Below are 25,554 nucleotides of genomic sequence, written 5' to 3' on the forward strand. Positions count from 1 at the left end.
TAGAAATCTAATACAAGCATGAAGACTGAGTTAATACCATTAATCAGTATTTCTATGCTAGAAGTCTGTTATTGAAGTTACTTGCAGTGCTGTCTAATTGCCTAATCACTTAAAGTCAATTAAGACAGCATTTCTCACACTAGCCAGCGAGGCTCATGCCAGACAAATGAAACTCGGGCAGTTTTTAAACAAATAAAGTTGTACAAAAGCCTAACTCCCATTGACTTGGGAAGCATATTTCAACAATGCTTCCCTTCCTCCTCTGGGCACGGACATGCTCATTGATCTCTTAACAGTGCTTTCACAGATATAGTCTACGCTATGTTTGAAAATGTCATGCTTCAGACATTGATCTCATGCCAATTTTAATCAAATCCCTGAGAATGTAATAAAAGCCTCAGACAAGTCAAATTCTCAGCTTCCAGTGTCTGAAATAGCACAGTACAGTTCAAAACCAACAAAAAATCTAAGCTTCAAATCTTGCATCAGTATGAGCTTACAACATGGTTTTGTTATTACTTCAGTGGATAATCTGCAGCTCTGTAACTCAAGGAAGTTGTCACTAACAATCTAGTAAACTCTAGCAAATAAAAATTCAGCGAATGTTATATTCAATGAATATTCAGTGAGTAATAAAAATTCAGTGAATTTACTCTAGTGATTAAATATTCAGCCATGAGCATACTATGCAATCTCAGTATTTAGTTCTTCAGCTCTCATGAAGTGTCAAATTTCCTCTCCTCATTTTGTTTTTCTCACCTAGCTGTCAGAGCTAGCCAGTTAGTCTTGCAATAAGGCAGAGACACTGTTGACAAAAAGGCAACAAGCTGCTACCACTGTTCCCCCACAGGATTAATCTGGCTAGGCCACACTAGCTTTGTCTTTAAATTTCCCAGTTCAACAAACTCCTAGGGTAGACTGGAAGTCCCAGCTCCATTTAGTTTGGCTTAGATCCTACCAGCAGAAATTGTCTTTACCCAGGCAATTGCCTGTTAAGCATCCTTTGCTCCGAAACTGAAATTGGGGTGCCATGTTCACATCTCCACTTGTGGCAATATAAGCCACTCTTACAGATCTGCTTTCGTTTGATGGAGGTAGGTGGGTATTCAGCCCCTCATCCATGATTTCAGTCTTACCCACACACACAAAAAACCCACACACCTCCCCAGGGGCTCTGGGGAATTGCCCCCTGTAGTCTCTAGAAGTACCTACACTATTTTAAGCATCTAATTCATCGGTTCACAGATGTATGAGTCATTAAGCTGTATCAGGCTCCCTCAATCAGGCACACTGATGTGACCTGACAAGAGGCACCATGACAAGCTGGAGAAGTTAGCCAACAGGAACCTCATGAAGTTCAGCAGAGGGCAGTGCTGAGTCCTGCATCTGGGGAGGAATAACCCACCCAGTAATGTACACCGGGGACTGATCAGCTGAAAAGCACTTTCTGCAGAAAAGGTCCTGGGGATCCTGACAAGTTGACCATGAGCCAGCAATGCACCCTTGAGACAAAGAAAGCCAAAAGCCTCCTGGGCTGCATTAGGAAGAGCATTGCCAGCAAGCTGAGAGGGGTGATCCTTCCCCTCTGCTTAACACTGGCAAGACCACATCTGGAGTGCTGTGTACTGGGGAGCCGGGAACTGGACAAGAGATGTGGACATACTGGAGCAAGTCCAGCAAAGGGCCACAAAGATGGTTAAGGGACTGGAGCATCTGACATATGATGAGAAACTAAGAGAACTGGAATTGTTCAGCGTGGAGAAGACTCAGAGAGGGATCTTATCAATGAGTATAAATACTGGAGACTATGAAGACAATGGCGCCAGACTCTTCTCAAGCACATCCAGTGACAGGACAAGAGGCAACAGGCAAGAGGCAACAGGCAAACAAACACAGACAATTCCATTTAAACATAAGAATTTTTTTCCTGTAAGGGTGATTGAACACTGGAACAGGTTGCCCAGAGAGGATGTGGAGTTTCCATCCTTGGAGATATTCAAAACCCAAGCAGACAAGGTCCTGAGCAACCTTCCCTAATTGTCCCTGAATTGAGGGGGTTTGGACTAGATGATCTGCAGAAGTATCTTCCAAACTCAGCAATTCTATGATTCCAAGTCTATGCACCAGTAGAGCTTCTACACATCTTATCCGCAGGGAGCTTTTGGAAGGACAACGCCTATTCTGACCACGAGCACAAAAAGTACAGCAGACCTAGAAACTTATCCTTCAAGACCAACACTTACCTACTTAGTTAACTAGGAATCCTGACTAGCATTTACAAAGGCATAATAGCAGGCATGCTCACAAGATGGGGATAGCTACTATTACAAGGCAGTTGTGAACACTGAAGGAGAAGAGTTGGACTAAATCACTGCTTTGTATTGCTCCCCATTGTACACACTAAATGGGGAGATAAAAATACGCACAGTATTAGTGCTAGTCAGCCTACTTACATCCAATATCACTTGTCCAAATTAAATAAAGTTGCTTTCTAATCCAGCTTTGTAACTCACTCAGTCCATAAAGCCTTGTTTGATTCTGGTTTGACTTATTAGTTAACATAAATTAAAAGACCTGCAAGCTTAATGAAGATTTACTATCTAAGTTGTGTTGAACTATTTAAGTAAATGTAGCAGACTGGAATAGACTGAGTGAGAAATATCCCACTGGTTTCAAGCACATATTCAGGTCTTTGAAAGTATATTTCTTCAAGTTTTTTGGCTTTTATGATATAGTAGATGAAATCAGAAGGCTGCTACAAAAGTCAGTCAGGCTTCTTGGTTTCTACACTAACAAGAATTCCTCACCTACCGAGAACAGGATCTTACAGTAAGCCAAAAAAACACCAACAAAAGAGTAGCATCATGGGGGGGGAGGGGAGGAGTTTCTTACTGCAGCAGATGTTTAGTGGAAAGGCTGTATCAAAGATCACTTCATACTTTAGAATTATTTTCTTCTCATCTGGGAAGACTTAGCTTCCCCAGTCACAAAAACAGCATCTTTTCCGGAGAGCTGAGGCAACTGGAATGGCACTCAATCTGAAAACACACCACCTGTTAAGCTCCTACCTTAGAGTGCTGCTCAAGACAGTGCCCCACTGAGCAATGTAGCACTCATCTTAAGTATATGGGTTTTTTTGTAAGGAATTGTTTAGCAAGTGTTCTGCAACACGCACTCCAGAGTTCAGATGTTTCTTCCAGAAGCTCAGAATAGGAGCTACCTGAAATACTTTGTCACGTTGAGTATAACCTTGTAATCCTATAATAATTCTGTCACTGAGGTAGGAATAAAATTCTGTGATTTAAGCCACTAGCTTGCAAAGCCTTTTAATGTTACATTTAAATCTGAAACATTCTTTAAATTAGCCAACTACATGAGCAGAAGCCCTGCACACAGTTAGGGTGATACCTGGTCCTCCAATAGGCTTCTGAAAAGTGATCTGTTTTCTACTCAAAGTAAAGATCCATGAAGAAAGATCTAAAAACAAGAGTGACAACATCTAGATAACTCAGCACATTTTTAGCTTTCCAACCCTGAAACTGGACTTCAATTTGGACTGTGGCAAAGCTAATCTGAAGAAGAACATAGTAAGAACTCTAGTTTAATTACACTTTTAATGGCCTGAAATACTTTACACAAATCATGTCAACTGACAGCAACACACCGATGCATGAAGTGACAGTTGACAGACTTGAGGCTTTAAAAAGTGTTTATAATCCTAGGACTGATTTTTCAGCCTTTGATTTGTGAGCTAGCAAAGCTTACTAGAAGGATCTGCATTTCCATTAAGTTTCATATTCCAGTAACCGACAACCATTCGGACCCTTAACCACTTCTGCAACCCTTAGAAAGGCTACAGGTCCATGTAAAACAGTTGAGAGTGACTGCTCTAAGCAAGCACCCTGTCACCGTGGAAAGACTCAAACAGCTACTTACATAGCAGACTAAATAACATTCTCAGATTACATGACTTCATGACTCTTTTTGACAGGTCTTGGAAAACGCTCATTTCCATATTTCAAGCACAAGAGACAAAACAGATCCTTTAATATTATTAAAGCAGTATTTGGAAGAACATGAAACAAAGCGAGAGGAATATAGACTTAACTTGCTTAAATGACAAGACAACTTGATATTTCTGGGGCAGGCATTGATGAAAGTTATTTAGTCCTGTTTAGTGGGCCAAAAGAAACCACATAAAAAAAATGATTGCTCCTTGCCAACCATTAACAGTTTTTAACATCTGCTTTGTAACCTCTTATGAAGAGCTGGGTATCAACTGCATCACAGAACCATCAGAATAGTGTAAACAGTCAAGACTGTGTGTTAACATGCTTGCTCCATCCAGCAACTGGGAATAAGCAAGAGAACCATATCATCACTACTTGATGGTGCTACAGAATATTTTCCAGAGACAGAGGAAAGCCAGAAAACCTAAGAACTGAAGCTCTTCTACTTGCAGGACAGTACTTCCTAGTCAAGTTAAAAAGAGCTGGAGAATGCAGTTCCTATGGTTCCTGTCTAACCTAGCTGACAACAGGGATCAGCACCTTTCATAAATCAGTCATGCAGAAGTTACTTGAAGGCATGCATGCAGCAAAGTGCAGGAAGCAGGAGACACCTCAGACCCACATTCACCTGCTTCTGTCACCAGCCCAATCATTGCCTTTCACTCAGGCCCGTGAAGGACACTGCTCCCATCCTCTCTTGTTTCGAGCCTTTTGCTCCAGGCACAAGCAGCCTACTGCCTTCAAACTGTTTACTTGTCTTAATACCACTAGGCACTTGCATCCCCATGAGTGCTTAATAGCTGCACAGCTGTCGTGAGAAACAGGCTTCTTCAGTACCTCTAGTATGAGGAGCCATTAAGATGAATGCATTATTTAACAGGAAGCAATTCACTTAATCAGTAGTCACTCAAGTGGAGTTTGAATCTAGTTAAAAGTTGAACTTGATAATTCCTTATTACAGCACAAGCATCCACTGAGCAGAAAGTGAGTAGACTTTACAAAGAAACAGGACAAGATCAGACTAATACTACTGTACAGATACTTAAACATGACGTTGGGGCTTGTTCTGCCTCATCACTTGGCCACTTGTGCTCTATTTGCAGGTCAGTTCTACTGCCTGCAAAGCCTCAATCCCAACACTACCCAGAGAAGCAGGCTCTTTCATGCAGCATTTGGTACAGTAACAGGTGCGTTTGGTGCTTAATTAGTAAGGTTTCACCTGAAGAGAACTTAGAGACAGAAAGAGGTTTTAGATTATAGAATCACTGTATCATCCTGAATAAAATAAGTTATCTAGGCAGTGTTCCATCATTACTACCTTGATTTGATCAAAAATGCCTCAACTACTCTTTTACCAAATATTCAGTATGACTGCACTGACAATTAGAGACAAGTTTGAGAATTTTAAAGGGTAACCAAAAAAGGGTACTGTCCAGTCAAATTAAGCTTTCAGTGGGGAGTTTTTGTAAGGCATTCCAGTTAAGTCTTCAAACTAGACATTCTTCTGCAGCATGTACATAACACTAGTGAAAATAGGTCAGCTTCACTTCCCTCCATGCATGCTTCTCATACAAAACATAATCAAGCTGGCTCTCTTCAAGAGGTGTACAACAGAAAATTTACTAAGATCTATTACAGTAAACTACTATTTAAGGAATAGAAAAAGCTTTCAGACAGCTCCAATTAACAGTTTAATACAAGAACTGAATGCAAAAGTCTTCACCATAGGAAGTTTATATCATCTAATCACAAGTGAAATTACATTCAGTGCTCAGGACCCACAAGTGATTAAAACAGTAGATAACGCTATTTTGACAACGCTGCTACAAGTGAATAAGCTGTAAAGATTCTATTGCCAAGTAAGACTGTGTTGTTGCTGGTCTTTTTTTTTTTTAGTTAAAGTTACTTTCAGCTATCAATGAAGTCCACTTACAAGAACAACCACAAGTTTGGTCCACAGCTGTGAGTCCCTTCCGTCAGTTTTGAGAGCTTTAGTACAGGGAGAAGTTGGGGGGGAGGAAGCAACAGAGAGAGAAATAAATCAAACAGTCCTTAAGATACCTAAAAAGACAACATGCTTCCTGAAAAGCATGCCTCCAAGGATGCTCTTGTATAGACAGGCACTTCACTCCCCCTCACAAGAGGGGCAAGAGTCTCAGAGCCAGGAAAGTAACATTTGGATAGTTTAGCAAACTAAGAGCTACCCATACTGCTTTGAGCATTGAAAGGACAAGGCTGGTCCTGCTCTAAGCATCTCCCTGCTCTATTTCCACCAATAAAACACCCAATAGTAGCCAAGCTTGATTAAATCTCATATTTTAGGATCAGAATTGATTCACCAGGACTCCAGAAGACCTAGCTAGGCCTCCACAAACCACACAGGAAGCATGACAGGCTGCTTTCTCACCACACCTCTCCTCCCTAGCCCTTCACCAGGTAAGGCCACATTGCAGCACCATCTTTTTCCTCCTCCTAGATGGGCACAGGTAAGGCCACAGGGAGAACAGACAGCCCTGTCAGTGTGCAGCACAGGGAGAACCTAGCTGGATAAAACAAGATCCTTCAGAAACTTCTAGTCCAGCTGAGGCCAACAGCATCTCCAACCTCCAGGAACCTCGCAGAGATGAGGCGTTATCGCACTTATCCCAGGGCGGCCACGGGAGGCAGGCGGGAATCTCCCAGGGAAGCCAGCACTCAAGGCCACCCTCTCCTCCCCCGAGCCCCACTTGCAGATACCAGCCGCAGCAGCCACACGACTCCCGACACCTCCCCCGGCCCCACCGCCGCAGCGGAGGCAGCAGAAGCCGCCCGGGGGGCGCAGCCCGAGGAGCAGAGCCTCCCCCCGGAACAGGCCCGAGGGGCACGGAAAGCGCACACCGAGCGGCCAGCGGCCGCGCTCCTCCCCGCCGCCCCGCAGCGCCTCGGCGTGACGACCCGTGCCCGGCGGGGGGGGAGGGGGGGTCGTCCCCGGGCCCACAGCGGCCGGGATGCGGGGCTGGCGGCGCCCCGGCTCCAACCGCCCCGCTCCCCCCCACGGGGGCGCCTCGCCTCCCCTCCGCCCCGGCCGAAGGGGCTCGCGACGGGGCGCAGCCACAGCCCCGACCGGGCGGGACCCCCTCGGGCCGCGGCGGGCACGACGCCACCAACCAGACTGGCCCGGTCCGGTCCAAGGAAGCGAGACCGGCACCGCTGAGCTCCCCGCCCAGGCAGGCACCGTGAAGGTCGCGGCGCGGCGCGGCTGCCTCTCACCTGGGCACTAAGACCCGGCTCCGCGCTCCGGCGCCAGCCCCGCTCCCGGCTCCGCTTTAACCGCCGCCGCCCCCCGCGCGCTCATTGGGGTGCCGCCGCCCCCCGCGCGCCCCCGCCGCGCACTTCCGCCCTCGTCGGCGCCGCTCCCGCCGGGCCCGGCCCCCCGCCAGAGCGCGCGCCCGCCGCCCCGGCACCGCCCCCTCCGCCCGCCCCGCCCTGTCACGTGGCGCCCCGGGGCCAATGGGGCGCCGCGGCGGGGGAGGGGCGGGAGCGGCGGTTGATGCTGAGGTGGCCGCGCGGTGCGGGGTCTCCTCCGTGACGGCGGTGGGGGCTTTAATTCAATTAATTTTCCTAAATTTAACCGTTAAGAAAGTCTGACCGATTTTAATTCCACAGCCTGAGGTTACAAGTGAATACACTGGGTACAGTTCTTCCTCCTCTAGAAACAGCAGTTTGCGTGCTAACACCCACCTCAGGGAAATCACAAATGTCAGCGTGGATGTCAGTGTTGCCACTGACCTCTGCGGCTCGGGTGCTCGGGGCAGTGCAGGCGATCAGGTAGGTTAAGTAACGGTTCCAGCTTCTGCTTTCACATTGGGCCCCTGGGCAGCTGCTTACAGGAGAAAGGGAAAGAATTAATTGCTTTGTATCCGCGGAGAGCTGGGTGAAATTGCAGTTTGAAATTGGAGGGTGTAGAAGAAGCCTCTCGCTCAAAGTAAAGGCAAAAAGCAGTCCAGCTTTACACAAGTTCTAGGTGAAACAATGGTCTGTTGACAAAAAGGTGGAGGAGGAACGGAGGATGTGCTCCCAAGAGATTTGCTATAATCTGTGATTTCAAGGTTGGGAAAAGAAATAACAAGCACTGGGGGAAAAAAATATGCAGAGACAGTAGAAAAAAAGATAGGAATGTGGCTCCGAGAAGAGCAGAGAGCTTGAGAACTGCATGCAGAGGAAACACCTTTTGAGTCTCTCTGTCTTGAAGGAAAACATTTTCTACATTCTTTGTAATTAAATAGGATTGGCATCATCATTACATCATCATTGGTTTCTCCTCCTAACTCGAACAACTGCAAAACACTAGATTTTAGTTAACCTCTGAGATCCAAAAGAAGTGACTTTGACTTTTCATGTTTGTAGGTTTATTGGGAAAGGTCCTGAGTGCAGTAGGTCTGTGATCTAGATTGCATGAAATTAAGATCTGTGTCAATACTCATCTTGCATTAGAAGCTGTCAGACCGAGAGCCGTTGACCATTTGATGCCATGCAGAGAAGGGATAAACAGCGGAAAAATATTATTGAATGTGAAAGAAGGTTGTTTTACAGATAATACTTAGAAGAAATTGCCCAAATCTTAGTACTTCAGGGATTATGCATGAATTGTTTTTGAGATACATTTTGTGCATTTGTCCATAGTCCTAAAAAAGTCAAGTAAAAATTAATTAGGAGTGTTTCCTTTTTAATCTTTAATTACATGTCGCTGTAGCCATCTTTCACATTGTGCAGGCAATATGGTGGGACCACTTGCTCTGATGTGACTATTCACAAAAGCTAAACATTTTCAGCAAATCACATTTATGAGTTCAGATTACCAAGAACTTCAGAATATGGATCTTTTTAAACAGAACATAGTATTAATCTGCTGCCCATACCACAGTGTTGACACTTCCCCTTCCCCCCCTTGCAAAAAAGGGTTAAGAAATTAACCACATGTATCTTGCTTCTGCAAATTGTTTAAGGGAAATCTACTTCTTTATAGCAATCCAGTCATGACAAAGAACACTTATGCCACATTTTGAATCATTATGCGTATTGCCTGGTATAATCTCCATGGTTACCATAGGTGTTACAGATATATTTTTGCTTCAGTACTTTAAGAAGAAAATTTCTATAGAATAATTTAGGAGAGTAAATTTCCTTTGCATTAGCATCTATATTACATTTAATTTATTCTCACTGCTTTACAGACAACAGATGAAAAAAATTATTTCCAGCTGTTGCTTCATCACGTCATAATATGTTTTGGAGTCCAAATTCTTTGAGACAGGGGCAGTATTTCTGATGCATGTGTTTAGTTGCTAGCCCACCAGGGACAGAGCAGGGCACTCTGTAGAAATGTATTCCAGAGAAATGGTTAGCTGATACACGGGTTAGCTGAAATGAGTTCTAGAAAGTATAGTCATGAGAAAGATGTAAAACCTAGATGGATAGCTCTATTCAGTTTGTAGAAATAGCTGGCAGAAGAAATGAAAGAGGTTTTAATAAGGAATTAGGGCACAGATCCCAGCTGTTGATTCAGGCAAGGGGCACAATATGAGAACAGACATGATGTACGTGATAGTGCCAACCCAGCCCTACCCCGAATGCTGTGGGAAGAGGGGCGCTGCGTGAGCATCGTGGTGTCCGGGGCTGACTACCATACCCGCCAGGGCTGAGGAGAGAGGCTAACATTGTTATCTCCCTCTCCCTTCTGATAAATTCACGCTGGCTGGCTGGGACTGGCAGTTGCCTTGGCTGTAGTGTTTGTAATCTACATCTGTACAAAGTATGTGTTAACTTCACCATCTGCCTACCCAGCTCTCACTGAACAACATTTTATACCATCTCTGCCCTCTTTTTGCACAAGTGACTATGGAAGGAGCAAGGTAAGGAGTCCAGTTCAGGAAAAATATATTTGAGGAACTGTAAGGCCTAAGAGGCTGCAAATGATGGACAGAGGGAATTACCTGTTCCTGCAGGGGTATGTAGTAGCAATCTTAGTGGTAAAAGGAAAGGTATATAAACTGCTGAAGAATTTGGAGGGACAATTGTGCATTGCAAAAGCAAGAGGATCAGTGGTAACTAGGAAGCCAGTCTACAGATTCACTGATGTCATTTGCAATCATCTCTGGCAATAACAGTTAAAAATAAGAAACAGATCCTCTTCTCTGCAGGAACCTGCACACCTAAGAGGGACAGTTGCAGGACAGGTACCTGCTTCACAACTTTTGCCCCAGCCTCAGTTTACAAGAGATTGAGACAGGAGCAGTAATGACTGCAAAGAAATCAGAGGTCAGTGGAGAAAAGTGAGCACAGCAGTGGTCCTGCCACATCTCCAGCACTGAGACTGAGAAAGCAACATGAGAAAGGGTTAAACCAGCAGAAAGGTTTTGTGCATTGCTGGAGGGATTCTTAGTTATACATGGCCAGGGTCCTGCAGCACCGTGCAGTACAAAGCAATGGGTCAGTGAAGGTAACCCTACATTTTTACTAGTTTATTCAATCCAGACCCACCATATTATTGTTATCCTAGTTATTAAACCATTCTTCAATCAGAATGAATGCTTGTCTAAAACTAGGGAGACGGCAAGAAGGCTGACTGGGGAAAATAGAGAAAATAACGTTTTGTATTAGCTAATATACTATGATATCCTTTTTGTTCTCAAAATACTGTGTTTCTTGTATGTGCAGAATTCAGATCCTTGTGTTAATCCATGCTTAGATAACTTGTCAGAAGAGGTACGAGTACACAGTGTGTGCTCAAACTGAGTTTGTTCTAAAATACAAATAAGACAGTCCAAGATTATTTTCTCTTTGGGCATGGATAGTCTAGTAACTGCAGCATACAGATCACTTGTGTACTTAAGAGAACAAGTCTGACCTTGTAATGATTTATGAATTTCAGGATTGAAAAAAACATAAAGGAGCAAACTAAACTATATCAGAAACAGACAACAGTAAAAGAAATAGGATTGCAGCTTTTGCTTGTAGGAGTTTATGGCTTTTTGACTACATCATGCATTCCATTTTTGTTACAGACAGCAGTAAGTCACCACTCGGAAAAAAATCCAGTAGCAAATCACCGTACAGTTTCTGATGCAGCTGGGATCTTGGCAGGAAAAAGAGCACAAGGTAATTTTTAAGTGGGAGATTTTTACTGACACATGAGGTAAGGGATTTCACATTCCAGTTTTACAGGCGTTACACTTCTGATCAACATGGTTATTGACAGCATGAAAGATTTAGGGCCTGATCGTGGAGCTGTTATAGAAAAGGCTCACTTTATTACAAATATCTTGATAGCCTAAAATTAAGAGGAAAAAGAAAGGACTAGAGAGAAGCATAAGAGGTTATGTAGTCTTATTCCCCGCCCCACAGGCAAGATCAGTTATACACATATCATTTTTGGCATGTATGTGTCTAGTGCAATGAAGACTGCAGTGTCTTCATAGCAACTTATTTAAAGTATTTGATTATTTTACCATAAGAAAAATTTCAACAATATTTGCCTTAAATGTCACTTACTGCAGTTTAAGCCTAATACTTATTGCCAAGTTCATACTGGACTGAGCAATCAGATTTTTGTTTCCTTTTGCATCAACCTGTTAAATATTCAAAAATCATTATTTTGTCACTCCTCAGACTTCTTTTCTTCCTTCAAAATAACACCTGTTTCTTAAGTTGTGCCTCATAAGTCATGTTTCCTAATTGCCTGTTACTCTTTCTTCCTTGGAGTCTCTCCAGCTGGCCCGCATTTCCTGAAGTGCACTGCTGAAGGACACTAACTAAGGCTTTACAAGTTATGTGTAGGGTAGAAAGTTCACTTTTAGTGTCCTGCAGATAATGTTCAAGGTAACTATCATTATTATACTGAATTCAATTGCATAGAAACTGGAATTAATCTGGAAACGTTTTCATGTAAGGCAGAGGTTTTTTCTGGAATAGTAATAAAGTTAACATCATTGAGAATTTAGATCAAGGAATTGAGTAGTGCCACCTGGTTGAATGACTGCTACTGGAGAGCAATCTGAGTGTGTTTGAAAAAATTCCATGTTAACAGAACAGCTCTTGTGCCATTTATTTTTTAATCAGATTTGTTGGATGAGATTATTGACAAATGTATCAGTTTAATACTGTAAGTTACTGGCTGTGATAGCAACCAACATTCTAGCAAGATGAAATCAATACTTCAAAAAAATCTGTCAATAAATAATTTTTTTTAAAAGTATCTCCTTCTGTCTGCAGTCTCTAATTAAGTTGATCTAACTTAGAATGAAATCAAAATGACTTTCTAAAATAAACATAGAACATCTTTTTTAAAGGAAAAGCCCTTCATATTTGGTTTACTAGCTTCATTGTTATTACTGCAGTTTTCTCTTTTCAATGTCTGATTTCAACATCTATCGCAAACATTTGGGAGACTTGATGCCCCTGTACCATTTTACATGGCAGTAGAATTTTTTTTCCCAAGCACCCTACAGTTTATGAGATGAATCTTGGGACCTGAATTTTGTAATAGATTTAGTTGTTGTTATGGTAGTATTGCACCCATACATCAGTGCCATACTTCCTAGAATTACTCTGATATGACTCAGTGGATTAAAGTTAGGCTTTATTTTGGACATCACTTTGGACTACTATGGTGTCCACTATGCTGTGTCAAATTAGAGAAGGCCTGATTTAAACTTCAGTGGGAGATTTCTTCTGAAAACCCAAATGCTGTATGAAGTGGTTTTGATGTTAAAATAAATGGCCACATACTTTGTCTACCAAAATTCCTCATCAGCTTCACTTTGCTAAAGATCCTTTACTCCCTAAACTTACACAGTATAACACTGCATTATTCATTAGCTGCTTTATTTCAACCTGGAGATAAAAGTCTTAAAAAAGTGTGTAAAGTGGTTCTTGTAGGGAACATGTAGGAATTTGTTCAATCTGTTGAAGTTTATAAAGAAGTTCGTGTGGCTGAGAATATGCTAGTGTAAATATCACATTGTTATGACATTACTTCATCTCAGTAATATAAACTTGTTAAGAACATAATGGAATAATGTGGTAATACTGCTGCATGTGAGATCTTCACTATTGAGCTGAACGTTCATGGGTTGGTTTACACAGCCTCTTCTCCCACAGAAAAGACATGTTCCTTGTGGTTGGTAACCTAAAAATTTTTTTGCAAGTAACACATTATTGCTGTCTTATTCTTCTGATGCCATTTATACTAAGCTTCATATTCCTTTGGAAAAACTTAGGAGGAACTGTCCTGGTTTGTGGGGTCCTCTGTCTGCAAGAGTAATGTACCCCAGCCAGAACAGAACTATGGACTACATCAGATGTGGCAAGTGCACAGCCTGAGCATCTCTTTAACCCCCAAATTTTGTGATTTCATTGCAATTTATTTTTGAATAGCCATAAAAATAAAACAGATAAAAGCCACACTGAATTAAAAATTGAACTAACTAGTAAGAGCCAGGAAGTTCTGAGCTAAAACTTCTGCTACTGTGGATAATAGGAGCAAGTAAAGGATGTTATATTCAGCACTCACAGTGACAATTATACGCAACATAAGAAGAAAAGAACCTTTGAGCACATCGATTTATTTATTTATATTTCATATTAAAAGTTGTGGCCTTTGTGATTAGGGCCCACTAAAAGGCATGTTTAAGGGTCAGAAACTCAGCTGCAGCTATTTTCCGAATTTCTTTGGAGCTACATTGATTTACAGCATGGTGGACATTGCATTATGTACTCACAAGCAAATCCACCCACCCTGCTACCCAAACTAGTCTCCTTGAAATAAATGACTTCAATCCCAAATTTATCTGGTATTTGCAGCCTAAGCAATTGTTTGCTGGACAGTAGCGAACATTTGCTTTAACTTGATATTATCTTTTCCCTTTCATTACAGGGCCATGTTTTAAGACCCCACAGCTGCATTACAGACTTTCTGCCCTAGAGTAGAATGGCCAAACAATGGTGGCTTTCACCATTTTTTGGTCAGTTACAGTTTATTGGATGATATTGTATCTTAGCTTTCAAAAATCTTGTTTACTTGATTTGGTGTTATCACTGTTGGAGAACAGCATCTGACCATGTGTATCTGTACTGCAGACAATGAACAAATTCATTTAAGAAGTTCTGTCTATTCAGAATTAAAAAATAAAAATTACAGTAAATAAGAAACAAGCCCACACTATGTCTATGCCTTTTAAGAGGCTTTGAGAACTATGACTTCATACAAATCACCTTTGTGTAACTTTGCGATCTTGCTTGGTAATGAGCTTTATACATCTTTTAGAGAACAGTAAATCAAACTTTGACTTTCCTAAATTGCTTCTCTTCAATCAGGCATGAATTTCATCCTCAAGTTGGATTTCTTGAAGGGCAACAACAGACCTTCAGCTTCGTTTTTTCTGATGAAACTTTCAGTAGCAGAAAATGAATTGGTGTGATCTGTCACATATAACTACATTTATTCCCCTTATAACCCTTATCCCTTTGTAATGGATTTTAATTTCTTTTCTATGCAATGATTCTCTAACATTTTTAATTAAGGGACAACCAGGTGGCAAGACATACAAAGCCTGCTTTTCCCATACCTTTTTTCTTCTACAACAATTCACATCTATAAAAACATCTGCAAAATGCAGAACGATAGTTGTTACAGGTATAAATCACTACAGAAATGGTCATGGCAATGGTGGCCTGTCATACAATTTTTCAGTTCTTTAGAACCAATTCACAGAGCATCAACGTTAATGAGGAATCTTTCAAGACAGAAAATGTAGAACTAGCCCAGAAACTAGTGATGTGATTCTGAGCAGCAAGGTCTGAGACCTTGCTATTTCTGACCAGTGGATTTTATGGTGATTTTTTTTCATGCTATTTTCAGTGTCACTTGATTATTTGTTCTTAGCCTTGGTCACTAAAACTTATGTTACTGGAATGCGAGGAAGGATGAAAACTGATTAGGAAGCCCATTCTGGAAACTTTAGGTGCCAGTTGAGAAATCTAAGCCTGGGACAAGTGAACAATGAGGTGTTTTCTGGCACGTAACAAATTAATTGCTGGTCTCAAGAGAGTTTTTTATGGGTGTAAAAGTCAACTTCATAACAAAGCATTGTGATTGTCACTGTTCAGAAATCTGAAAATAAAAATAGAATTGAATAGAAAAAGGAAGCAAACGCCTTTCAAGAATTGGTTTCTGCAGATAATGAGTGGTATCTGTTTATATACAGTATAAGAAAAATCATGTTTTTTCCTTTCTGCAGATCACTAGAAGACTTTGGTCTGCAAGCCTGAAGCCTAAACTCTTAAGTGGGTTACTGCAAGATAATTTATGAAGTTAAAAACTAGCATTGGTAGTTTGCACTGTCCCATAAGTTTACCTAGTTCATGAAAATAGATGGACAATGCCAAACAGATAATACAAGCCTGCCCATGGAAACTAGAACTCTGAAGGCACAGAGCCACCCAGTTTAGTCAGTATAAACAATGACATCTTTATGAGAGCAGGGACTGTTCAGTGAGAGTGCTCTAACCATTAGAGAGGAGAATCGTGATGATTCTTGCTTGTACTCTCTCTGGCTCAGTGAATATTATTCCGTGCGAAGTGGAACAGCTTCAACAAGATGGACTAAACACACCCTTTGCCTAACATAGGACAGTCTTTGGCTTCCTATTTAGGGGACTCTCCTTCTACATGTAGGCTCAAATCATTTCAGAGGAGGAGGAAATTAAGTTCTGGTTTTCTAGCGCTAGAGAGATGCTGTGTACTCTAAGACACTGGATAAAAGGGGTGTATCTTCCCATAATTTGAAGGAAAAGACTGCTACGCTCTCTTTCCTTCCCTTTTTCAATTTGTGGAGCAGGGCAGGATGTACAATATACCCTGCTCTACAGTTATTTCCTATCAACTTTCCACTGAACTTGTTGGCTTGCATAGATGGCATTCTGAGAAGGGATCTGAGAATCTAACTGTAATGGCTTAAGATGCTGTTTGCCCCAAAGTCTGCCCAGTCCTTTTGCCAAAGGTTGCTTATGTCTTAACGGAGAGGTAAATGATAACGTTTGTGCTTTTAGCAGTTCCATTTAACAGTTATAATTAATTTAGGATATGAGACACTTAGGACAGCTAAGAGGCAGGCGTATAGCTGGGAATGGGCAAAGTAAATGGGAGATTCAAAGTTTTTAAAGATTAATCTTTTCTTGAGAAATGTTTTAACCCAACAAGTTATTTCCTTGTAAATTTAGAAAAGGTCTTTATATAGAGCAAGCCCAAGATATTTTTATAGTCTTGTGGCAGCTGCCACTTCCTTCAAAGAAAGGGCAGCCCTTCGTGCTCCTTGGAAAGCAAAAATGCTATGGGTTTGGCCATTATGTCAAATGCAAAATGCAATAGTCATGTCACGTCCATGCTAGATTCAGCTTGATGTAGTTCTGCCTTTTCAGTTTCTTTTCACAGAGCCTAAGCAATGTGGCCACCTGCTGAATCTCTCTTTTGATTAGCATGTAAAGAACCCTTTGTTTGGATCAGCCGGGCTCCTTCAACTCCCCTGCACTGGAGGCTCAGCAACAGTTTTGTTGTGGCTTCTCTTAAACCTCTCCAAGAGTTTTCTGGGGATAATTTGGGGAGCTTTCAATTCACAAAAAGATGTCAAATTCAATTCATTTTCCATTTAGCTAATGTATATTACCTTCCTTTGTTGGGTGATATTAACAGAGCTAAGTGTAAGCTGCCATTTCTAAATACAATGTGCATCATGGTGGAAGGAACTGCAGTACTAAGGTTAGGGACTGCCTGCAGAATTCAAAATTGCTTAAATTTCAGGGTTCACCTCTAATAATTGGTTAAAAATTAGCTGCTCTTTGCAAATTTTTATAGAATTCTTTGCCCAAAGAAAGCTTACAAACACTTTTAGTATACTATGCCATTTTTGACTCTTCTGTCATTAAGATTCTATATATCTTCATGGAAATCTTATTTCTTAGCTCTTTTCAAACAAACATTTGACATTGCTTGACATGAAAAAATAGAAGCAGGTAAAGACTTCAGTGATAAGGAAATTAAAAAAATTCAAAACCTGTGGTGGGAGACTATTTTGGAAATAGAAGTAAAGAGGTTCACCTGGGACTCTTACCTGTACTAGACAAATTGATTGCCTACTTTAAAAGATAGGAATCATTCTAATATGACTCCAGTAGTCCTGGAGTGACCTCAGATACATGAGTTTATTCTAGTTAAAATGAAAATCAGATTTATTCAATGCCTGTGTTCCCACATACTGTCTCATCCTCAGAGCTTTCCACCTTGATTTAAAGCTGTCTTCTCCACACCCGAGTTCACTCTGCCTCATAGTTTAACTGTTGGCTTTTGACATAAGGTGAACTGCCTGATAATTATCAGGTCTTGCTAGTCAGAAATAGGTATAAATCAAAAGCAATTTCTCTGTCAGTTCCCAAAGCTGCAAGTGTAAAAACAGGTAGGTGTGATTGTCATGTTTTTGTCCTTGGTTGCTGCTCCTACAGCATCAATTTCACCACCAACTTTCATCTCCCTCATGTAAATGAAACCTTTCCATCATACCCCTTCTTCCCTTTGAAAAAATTACACTGAAAGGACTGCTGCCCTTATGAAGTTAGTTGTAATAAATCTGCAACTGTCATAAAGGAACATACTGCAAGGTTTTACAGATTTCAAGGTCACAGATCAACAAGGAAAAAGGCTGTGGGATTTATTTCTCCAAAAGATGGTTTCCATCTCCCTCAAGCTAAATTTATATCTCTATTGGCTATGCAAGAAATAGAGCTCTTAATGTTTTTCCAGCCAGCCAAGAGAGGACCCTGACCACCTGGCTCCATTAGAGACTTCACTCCATAAAAAGCCATAGTAAACAGGAACAGCAGCCTGTAAAGCTGACTGGTAAGGTACCCATCATCTTTTTTGGTACACACACTCCTACTTCATCTAGCAAATTTCCGACAACTATGCTCACTCTTTCTTAGGTTTGGATAGCAAGAGTTTTGGACCACCAGGAGACTCCTGAATTGCTGCTAGACATGGTGTGAAAACATGCTTGTTCAGATCTCAGAAGTGCTGATCAACTCACAGAGCCAAGGCACATTAGGTGGTACCATACTTGTGGCTATTCCCAGTCTTGTTTTAGTTCCTTGCCACAGAACTGTTTTCCATTTGGATTTTGGTCCATGGATAAGGCTAACTCCTAGAGGAAGCGTGATTTGCATTCTAGCCTGAAAATTTTAGTCAATTTTTATTTTTATTATCCAATATTAATTCTAGGTTCACCTGCATTAGATTCCAAACTTTTAACCATTAATTTTTCAATAAAGTGTCAATGGTTTGTTGTTCGAGGGCATAACTCATTTGTGCTCTGAACTGCAGTCCTTTTCAGCATGCCAGAGACACTGCTACAGTTAGTTAGGCACCTAGAGCTTTTATTCAAATCACAGTTTTTGAGCTTAAGTCTTTTCGCATGAACCACTGATGTCTTCCAAATCTACCTAACCAGTTTGCTAGCAGCCTTATTTTAGTTGTAGAAAAGTGTATTAGCTCTAGTTCTTATTCTGTTCCATGTAAAACATTTAGTTATAGTTCTGCCAAAACTTCGTCGCTCATGTTTTAGTTGCTGTTAATAAAATGCATAGTGTCCTGTTCTGCATCCTGTTAGTGCCAAGACAGGGTGCTAACATCCAGTGTAGATTCATCCCTCCAAGGACAGGAAATGGTTTGCTTGCTGATTCAAATCTAACCAGGAATAATATAGACTAAGAAAATTTAAAGAGGGAAAACTGTAGTGAAGAACATGAGAATTAAGAATTGAACAGTTGGAGTTATAAATGCAAAGAGGAGAAAAATCAAAACTGGCTTGAAAGTCTTTGATAAATAGTAACAATAACAGTAATGACATACAACCTGAGTATCAGCCTACCCTCAGAAACCACTTTTTTATGTTTTTCCTGTTTAATCAATTGTTTTTAGGTTGAAGAATTTATATGTACACAGATCTTAAGGTAGGTCACATAGACTAGTGAATACATTTGTAATGAAGATAAAACAATATAGAAAGAGATGCGGTTCAGACATCTGTATCTTTGGTGTGGGTAATGGATGCCATTTTGTCTTTTCATTGCTTGAATTTTCTAACTGCTATATTTTATTCTGGTCTGTATGACTTACTATTTATGTTGGTCTAAGCATATAGAAATTCCAGTTTAATATGAAAAGATTATTGAACAAAGATTTTACAAGTGTTTTTGGAATTTAATGTTGCTGCTAATAACTTGTGTGTGGAGTAGCCCCATGAGGATGACAGCTTTAAATCTGTCATTTAAACTGCCAGTTGTTCAATTTATCTAAATGCTGTAAGACAACAGAATCCACTAACAAAAATTTTAAAAGACCATGTGGTTAAGAGTGGTTTGTTCTGGAAAACATTAATATTACAAAAACTGCCCGTGGAACTGACAAATTCTAGACAAGAAACTAAGGACTACTAGCGGAGGAGAGACTGGATTCTGATGACCCTTTCCAGGTCATGATTGAATTACCTTGGCTTAGGAGATATGGCATGTCTGTGGATAAATACAGGTCATTATTCTTCAAGCTCTGCTACAGTGTAGGGTGATCACCACACAAAATGTATTTGTAATTCACAAATTAACAAATGGAATGCAGTAATTGTTGAGCTGAAAGGAAAGAGGTTCTTAGCTGGGCGATTTTACTGGGACATGGTATAAATATTTGAGTAGAAGCATAGCATAAAGAGGTCAAAACTGACCAAGTTTGCTTCATAAAGGGCTAAAAACAAAGGCAAGTCCTCGGGTTCTTGATTTTACCTCTCTCTTGAGCAGATTAGCAAACACAGTACAGGAGAGTGAGGCTGTTTGCACACCCACGTACAGATTATGGCCTCTATTTCATAGCCAGAGTTGAATATGCTTCTGCCCGAACAGGGAAGGGCTAAAGATTTGCTGTGCAGCTGTGTTAATAGAAACTCTCTGGCTGATTTAGCATGCCTAGGCAGGATGCTGTCCTTCCTCTGAGCTTGCTAATGAGTAACAGGAAGTACTGCCTTCCTTCCCTGGTCCCAGCTTGCTGCCTCCACAACATCCCCTGCCTTTACTGCCAGGGCATCCTAACCGGATTCCAGCACCAGTATGCACACACTGCTTTAAAAAAAGGGTCCAGCCATTTCAGATGGCTATAATAATCTTTCTTTCTTTCTTTTTTTTTTTTTTTCCCTTCTAAACCATTGTGTATTGTGCATGAACAACTGCCATGTTTTACCCAGTGCTGAGTATATTTCAGCTGTGGGGGACTAATCTATAATTAACTTTGTTATGATAATTATTATAGCACCAAAATTTTGGGGGCATGTAGATCAACTACAGTTTTGAAAAGCAATGGCATTGACACCTTTGAGCTTGAAATATGTTATATCAGTGTAACCTTTTTATCAGTAAATTTAATATGTTCACAGTTGTGGGGATCTTTTTAATTTTAGCTGTCATGTTCAGGTTTCACCCCTGTAGTAAAGGACTTTTTCCTCTGATGACTCACAGGAAATAGTATCTCCACCCGGTCTTTCACATCGTAAAATCCAGCAGTACCCCAAATTTTTCATTGCAAAAAAATTACAGCGCTTGTAGAGCAAGAATTTAATGCAACCGCAAACACTAGCATAAATATGTCATTATACAGAATTTCAGTTTGGTCTTGTGACCTCATTTGAAATTGTTGTGGTCTCACTAGTTATCATAGTGCCTACCTTGGGAACCACTGCTTTAAACATTGTTAAATAGCAGATATATATTTCTGAGTCATCTTAGCACCCTGTAGCTGAAGGCAGCATAAAACCAACATACCTAAATACAAGGCTAGTGACCGGGTTCTGGTAGATCTATTCCATTATCTTAGTCTACTTCAACATTAAGTAACCCTGTATTGCTATAAAACAAGCTTGCTTATTGTTCTCCAGTTCATCAAATAGAGCATTGTATAATAGGCATACATGTGTTAGAAAGGGTTATGCAGTATTACTGACCTCCTCTCTCCTTTCGTGTCTTCTTTGTATGAAGAGTCATGACCATATTCCAATCCAGTGACTTTAGCACCAAATCTGGACTTACACTGGGACAACACACTGGAATTTGACTGCTCTTCAAAGCAAGGCTAATTTCTATTGTAAAATTAGTTTCTTGTTTCCTTCTTGGTTTTCACTAATTTACACAAAGTTACAGACATACATAATGCCTTAAAGGTGCATAAAAACAAATGCCCCTTCTGTGTGGAGTTTACAATCAACAATAAGAAATAAAAACACAATGTAAAGAACTATTGCCAGGAGGCAATAGATTTTTTCCATGGACTGTGCTTTTCTATGGGACATGCACTTAGTAATCCATAATCTACAATCAGTCTAGATTAAGTACTTTGTTTCTTTTAAAGATGTAAATAGCAACGCCTAGTGGATTAGCATTGAAATATTTTATGGAAGAAATGCATCTTAGGAAGGATTTGAATGGAGATAGCATTGTGATTTCTTCCGAAAGACTTATCAGAAAAGAATTTACAACAGAGAAGAATACCTCATGCCTTTTCATCACAGTTAGTTTCTGGAAAACAAGCACTGAAGAAAGATAAGGAAACGTGCTGGTAGACTATTTTATTATCAAATAGCAACTTTACTCCACCCTTCCCCTGTATTTGGCTTCCTACAGAGTGCCTGGAGCTGCAGTTTTGTTCCAAGACTACCCTCGGAAAAATCCCCTGCCATTATCAGACATGCTAAGAAAAGAAAGAAATGTATATTCCTTCCAAAGAGGAAAAATGTAATTAACTGCCATCCATCAAAATTAGGAAAGGCACCTCTTTAGCTTGACTGAAAGTTAATGTAGCTTTCCACTGAACCTTAACCGGCTGCATGTGCTGAAACTGAGCCATGGACACATCCAGTAGCACTTTTCCCCAAGCAGAAGTTTTAGCTGAGATTTACATCCATCTCAATTACTTAAAGAGTTTCCCTGAAGATAAAGTAATTGTTTCAACTTGTATTTAAGTGAGAGCACTCAGTTTTGGTAATTCGTACTTAGATCATGTTAAAATTAAACTGATACTGTAATTCTTCCCATCAGCTTTTAATCTTCAGGTTAGCTCAGAATGGGGCCTGTTCCCACTGGCAGAAGAGCTTTGCTATTGACTCCAGTGGTGGCAGAGAACAGATTGTGCTGTCCTTGGAGCCACTGTGCCTCCCTTGCTGGGGGAAGATAGGACCCAGAACCTGCTGAGTGTATTCATGTGAATAAAAAGCCTGCAAGATAAACCCACAGATCCTGTCGCTCGTATACATGTAGAATTCACACTGATTGTAATTATTCCTGTAATTACAAGGAACTCATAATTCCTGCAGTTCTGCAGGGAAATGAAGTACATGTGTCACCTGCAGATGGCCAAAGGGAGGGAATAGTGTTACACATTTCTTCTCACTGAATGATACTTATAGCAACAGTAAGTGTATTAATTGGGTGGTCAAGCCCCAGAGGCTGTGTGAGTCAGATTCCAGTTCAAGGACCTCACCATAGAAGGCCATTGAGATGACAGTAATCAGGAGCAGCTGAGGACTGTGGTTTCGTACCTCCTGGCATCCACACATTCATACTTGGACAGAGAAGCAGACTTGGAGGAAAGGTTAGGTGGAGCAATAGGCTGTAGGGGAACACTACCATCCCTTGCTTGCTATTCTCTGCACACAACCGACCAATGAATGAAGGCAGTAGTGGTGGTCTCCTACCCTGAGACAATGAGACAAAGCAGTGGGCCATATAGGAATGTTCCTTTTCACATGTCCAAGCATCCACAAACTCATACAAACAGAAGCACAGCAACAACTGGTCTGTATCAGGGTGCTGTTCTTGCCTCCTTCTCAGAAGCACGGTCAAGAAGCCTGCCTCCCTCCATTCCTTCTCCTTGGCATGAGGCAGCAACTTGCTCCTTGGAGTTTCCAAAGAAAAAGTGGCCCAGGCCAGGCAAAAGCATCCCACAGACCAGATGTGGCCAGTGGGCTACATGTTGAACCATGCTGGTCCAGAATTTTCAAAACCAATCAGTGTCAGTCTGACTACATCCACTGACTATGCTTGGAGTTAGGCCAATGCTAAGAGCTTTTGAAAATCACCACCTATGTCTGTACATAAAGACTCTCATTCTACCCTCAGTCTTTGTGCAAGCCTTCTCTCTACAATAAGACATCTTCTGCTCACAGAAGGCCTACACAATCCTATCTCTACAAACTCAGACACTGGGCAGCATTATAAAGGAAATTATCATCTCCCAAGAAGAACATAACACATAGCTTTTCCTTCGTTATCTCATTTGTTGTCATGACTCTACATTGTGAGACAAAAATCCAGTAGACAAAATATGGAATTAGGTCTTACTAACTCAACTGCAATCTAACTAGTTCCTACTTACTGTGGCCATGTGGAGATGGTTGCAGAATGTTATGAAGGAATGAATTTCTGCATCAGAGTGTTGAGGTGGAAAAAACACAATTTATGTTTGTGCATTGCCACTGTGATGCTAGTGTGATGTGTGATGTAGTTTTAGTATGAAAATTGCTATAACCTAAACATTTCTGTGTCCATGGGTAATACACCTTGTTTGGAGAGGGAATGTCCGTTACTAGACTTTAAAAGGCTTTTTTGGAGGTAAAAACAGCTAGGAACTTGGCTGGCTGAGACCAAGACTGCCAGGACGGAAAGATGTTGGAATTTAGATTACGGTAGTAAGAAAAAGAGATGACAAAGCAGAACTTTAAAAAGTCTCTCAGATGGAAAGCTTTGCACAGAAAAGGAAGTGACAGGAATGGAGGGTGCTGCTTGCTAAGGAGAGGGGGTAGGAAACAATGCTGTTATTGTAGCTGTGGGGCTGACAAAGGTCGGAGAAGATAAGCTCTAATTTGCCTACTCTCAACACACACATGGAAGGTCAGGGATTTTAAGTGAAAAAAAGAGGCCAAGGAACATTGTGGCCAAAGAGTTTGCTATATTTCAGTGAATTGCAGTCTATGGTGCTTTATTTTTTTCAAGTGGAAGACAGTGCGTTCAGCAACTTTATGCAAAGAGTATCTGCCCTAACTTAGACTCACCACATGCCTTCTGAAGAATTAACTGTAAACCTGAAGAGCTGCAGGAAGTTCTGGGAACGGTCTGACCAAAGTATGGTAGCTGGAGAAGTCTTTACTGAACAGGGAACAGACAGCAAGCCTGGAAGGTTCAGCTCTCAGGAAGCATTGCTAAGCAGAATATTTCCACCCTGAATGCATGCTTTTGTGACTCCCAGTCAAAGAACTGTGCCTGGTGTTTAACAGGACACTAGTGACAAAAGTCCCAAGGGCATCAGACCATAACTGGATCTTGTGAAAGTAATTGGGGGGAAGCCCCAAAGGGACACCGTGTTAAATTTATTTTACAGGAATTTCTTATACAAATTATCTCCTAGGAAACGATATGTATTTGTATACATTAACATTCTTTATCTGATATTATTAAATATATAGAATGTGCCTAAGTTCACTGCTATTTAGATTTCCCTCCTTTAGCATTCCTAGATCTTGCCAGAATGTCTGCTTCTACAGAAACAAAGGTTAATTAAACACATCCGCCCATTAGAGCAAGGAGTGAACATTACAGTCTGGCCCAGAGCTACCTTTTTCAGCTGTCGGCACTGAAAGACACTTGGAACCACAAGCTAATCCTCAAGCAAAACTAGTTTCAGCAGAAACTGCTTGTTTTAATGAACAAAAAAGTCCTTCCCCATATTTAGGGTTTCAGCTTGTACTTGTCTAGCTGTACCTAATTTCAGCAAGAAACATCCTATTGGTATTTTCCAAGTTGCACGATCCAAGATATTCAGATCTTTACAGTGCCATGATTAACGCATAATATGGAATGTTGGAAAAAATGTTCCTTGCCTGCATTGCTAACTCCACCTTTTGTAATTAATACAGCTTAAGATAACTGATTTTGAGTTTTTCATCACTTGTGGTATTCATTAATTTTGTACCTTTCACTGTGCTTGCATAATGGAATTAAGTTGATCAACCCCCTCATCATGCATTTCTTTTCACTTTCTTTTCAGTTTCATTTGCTGATTCTGATGTATAAGCAATGTATTACCACAAGTGCTTTCTCAATTCTGCAAATCAAGTCTACATAATGATGTATTTATTATATTAACACCTCACAGTACCTCAGTTTCTCTCTCACTGTCTTGCAGGGAATGAGGAAAAATAGCATACACCTTTCAAAAACATGTATTGTTGCCAGGCCTATAATCCCCACTGCTGCGAAGAACTGACATTCCCAAAATGATTCCTGTCTGTGCTGAATCAATGGAACAAGAGTGTGATATGTCTATATTAGAGCAAGTACTAGTAATGAGATTACCAAGGTAGGTGAGATACATTCAGGTTTTCACTGAAAGTGGGTTCTTAAATAAATTTAATGTTTAAAATGGCAC

General features: G+C 40.9%; 1 protein-coding gene and 1 long non-coding RNA gene across 8 annotated transcripts in view; one reads left to right on the forward strand and one right to left on the reverse strand.

The window, feature by feature from the left end:
- RALB (RAS like proto-oncogene B) overlaps positions 1-25,554 on the reverse strand; it is a 48,696-nt gene that overhangs the window by 18,410 nt on the left and 4,732 nt on the right. The window contains exon 1 of one of the 3 annotated variants that reach the window (XM_026118415.2): positions 7,731-7,872. The exons of 1 other annotated variant lie outside the window; for it this stretch is intronic. The gene's annotated coding sequence lies outside the window, so the exon portion shown is untranslated. Of the gene's footprint in view, positions 1-7,259; positions 7,435-7,730; positions 7,873-25,554 lie in introns of those variants that run through there. One more of the 3 variants, XM_026118414.2, reaches the window with a different exon arrangement.
- The window catches only part of LOC112994219 (uncharacterized), a 39,209-nt gene continuing 21,340 nt past the window's right edge, over positions 7,686-25,554 (forward strand). For all 5 annotated transcript variants that reach the window (XR_010389942.1, XR_010389943.1, XR_010389940.1 and 2 more), the window contains exons 1-5: positions 7,686-7,817; positions 11,054-11,147; positions 17,842-17,937; positions 18,021-18,133; positions 25,312-25,485. This is a non-coding gene — a long non-coding RNA (uncharacterized LOC112994219). The remainder of the gene's footprint in view (positions 7,818-11,053; positions 11,148-17,841; positions 17,938-18,020; positions 18,134-25,311; positions 25,486-25,554) is intronic.

This window comes from Dromaius novaehollandiae, chromosome 7, assembly GCF_036370855.1.
Source record: "Dromaius novaehollandiae isolate bDroNov1 chromosome 7, bDroNov1.hap1, whole genome shotgun sequence".
Taxonomy (NCBI): domain Eukaryota; kingdom Metazoa; phylum Chordata; class Aves; order Casuariiformes; family Dromaiidae; genus Dromaius; species Dromaius novaehollandiae.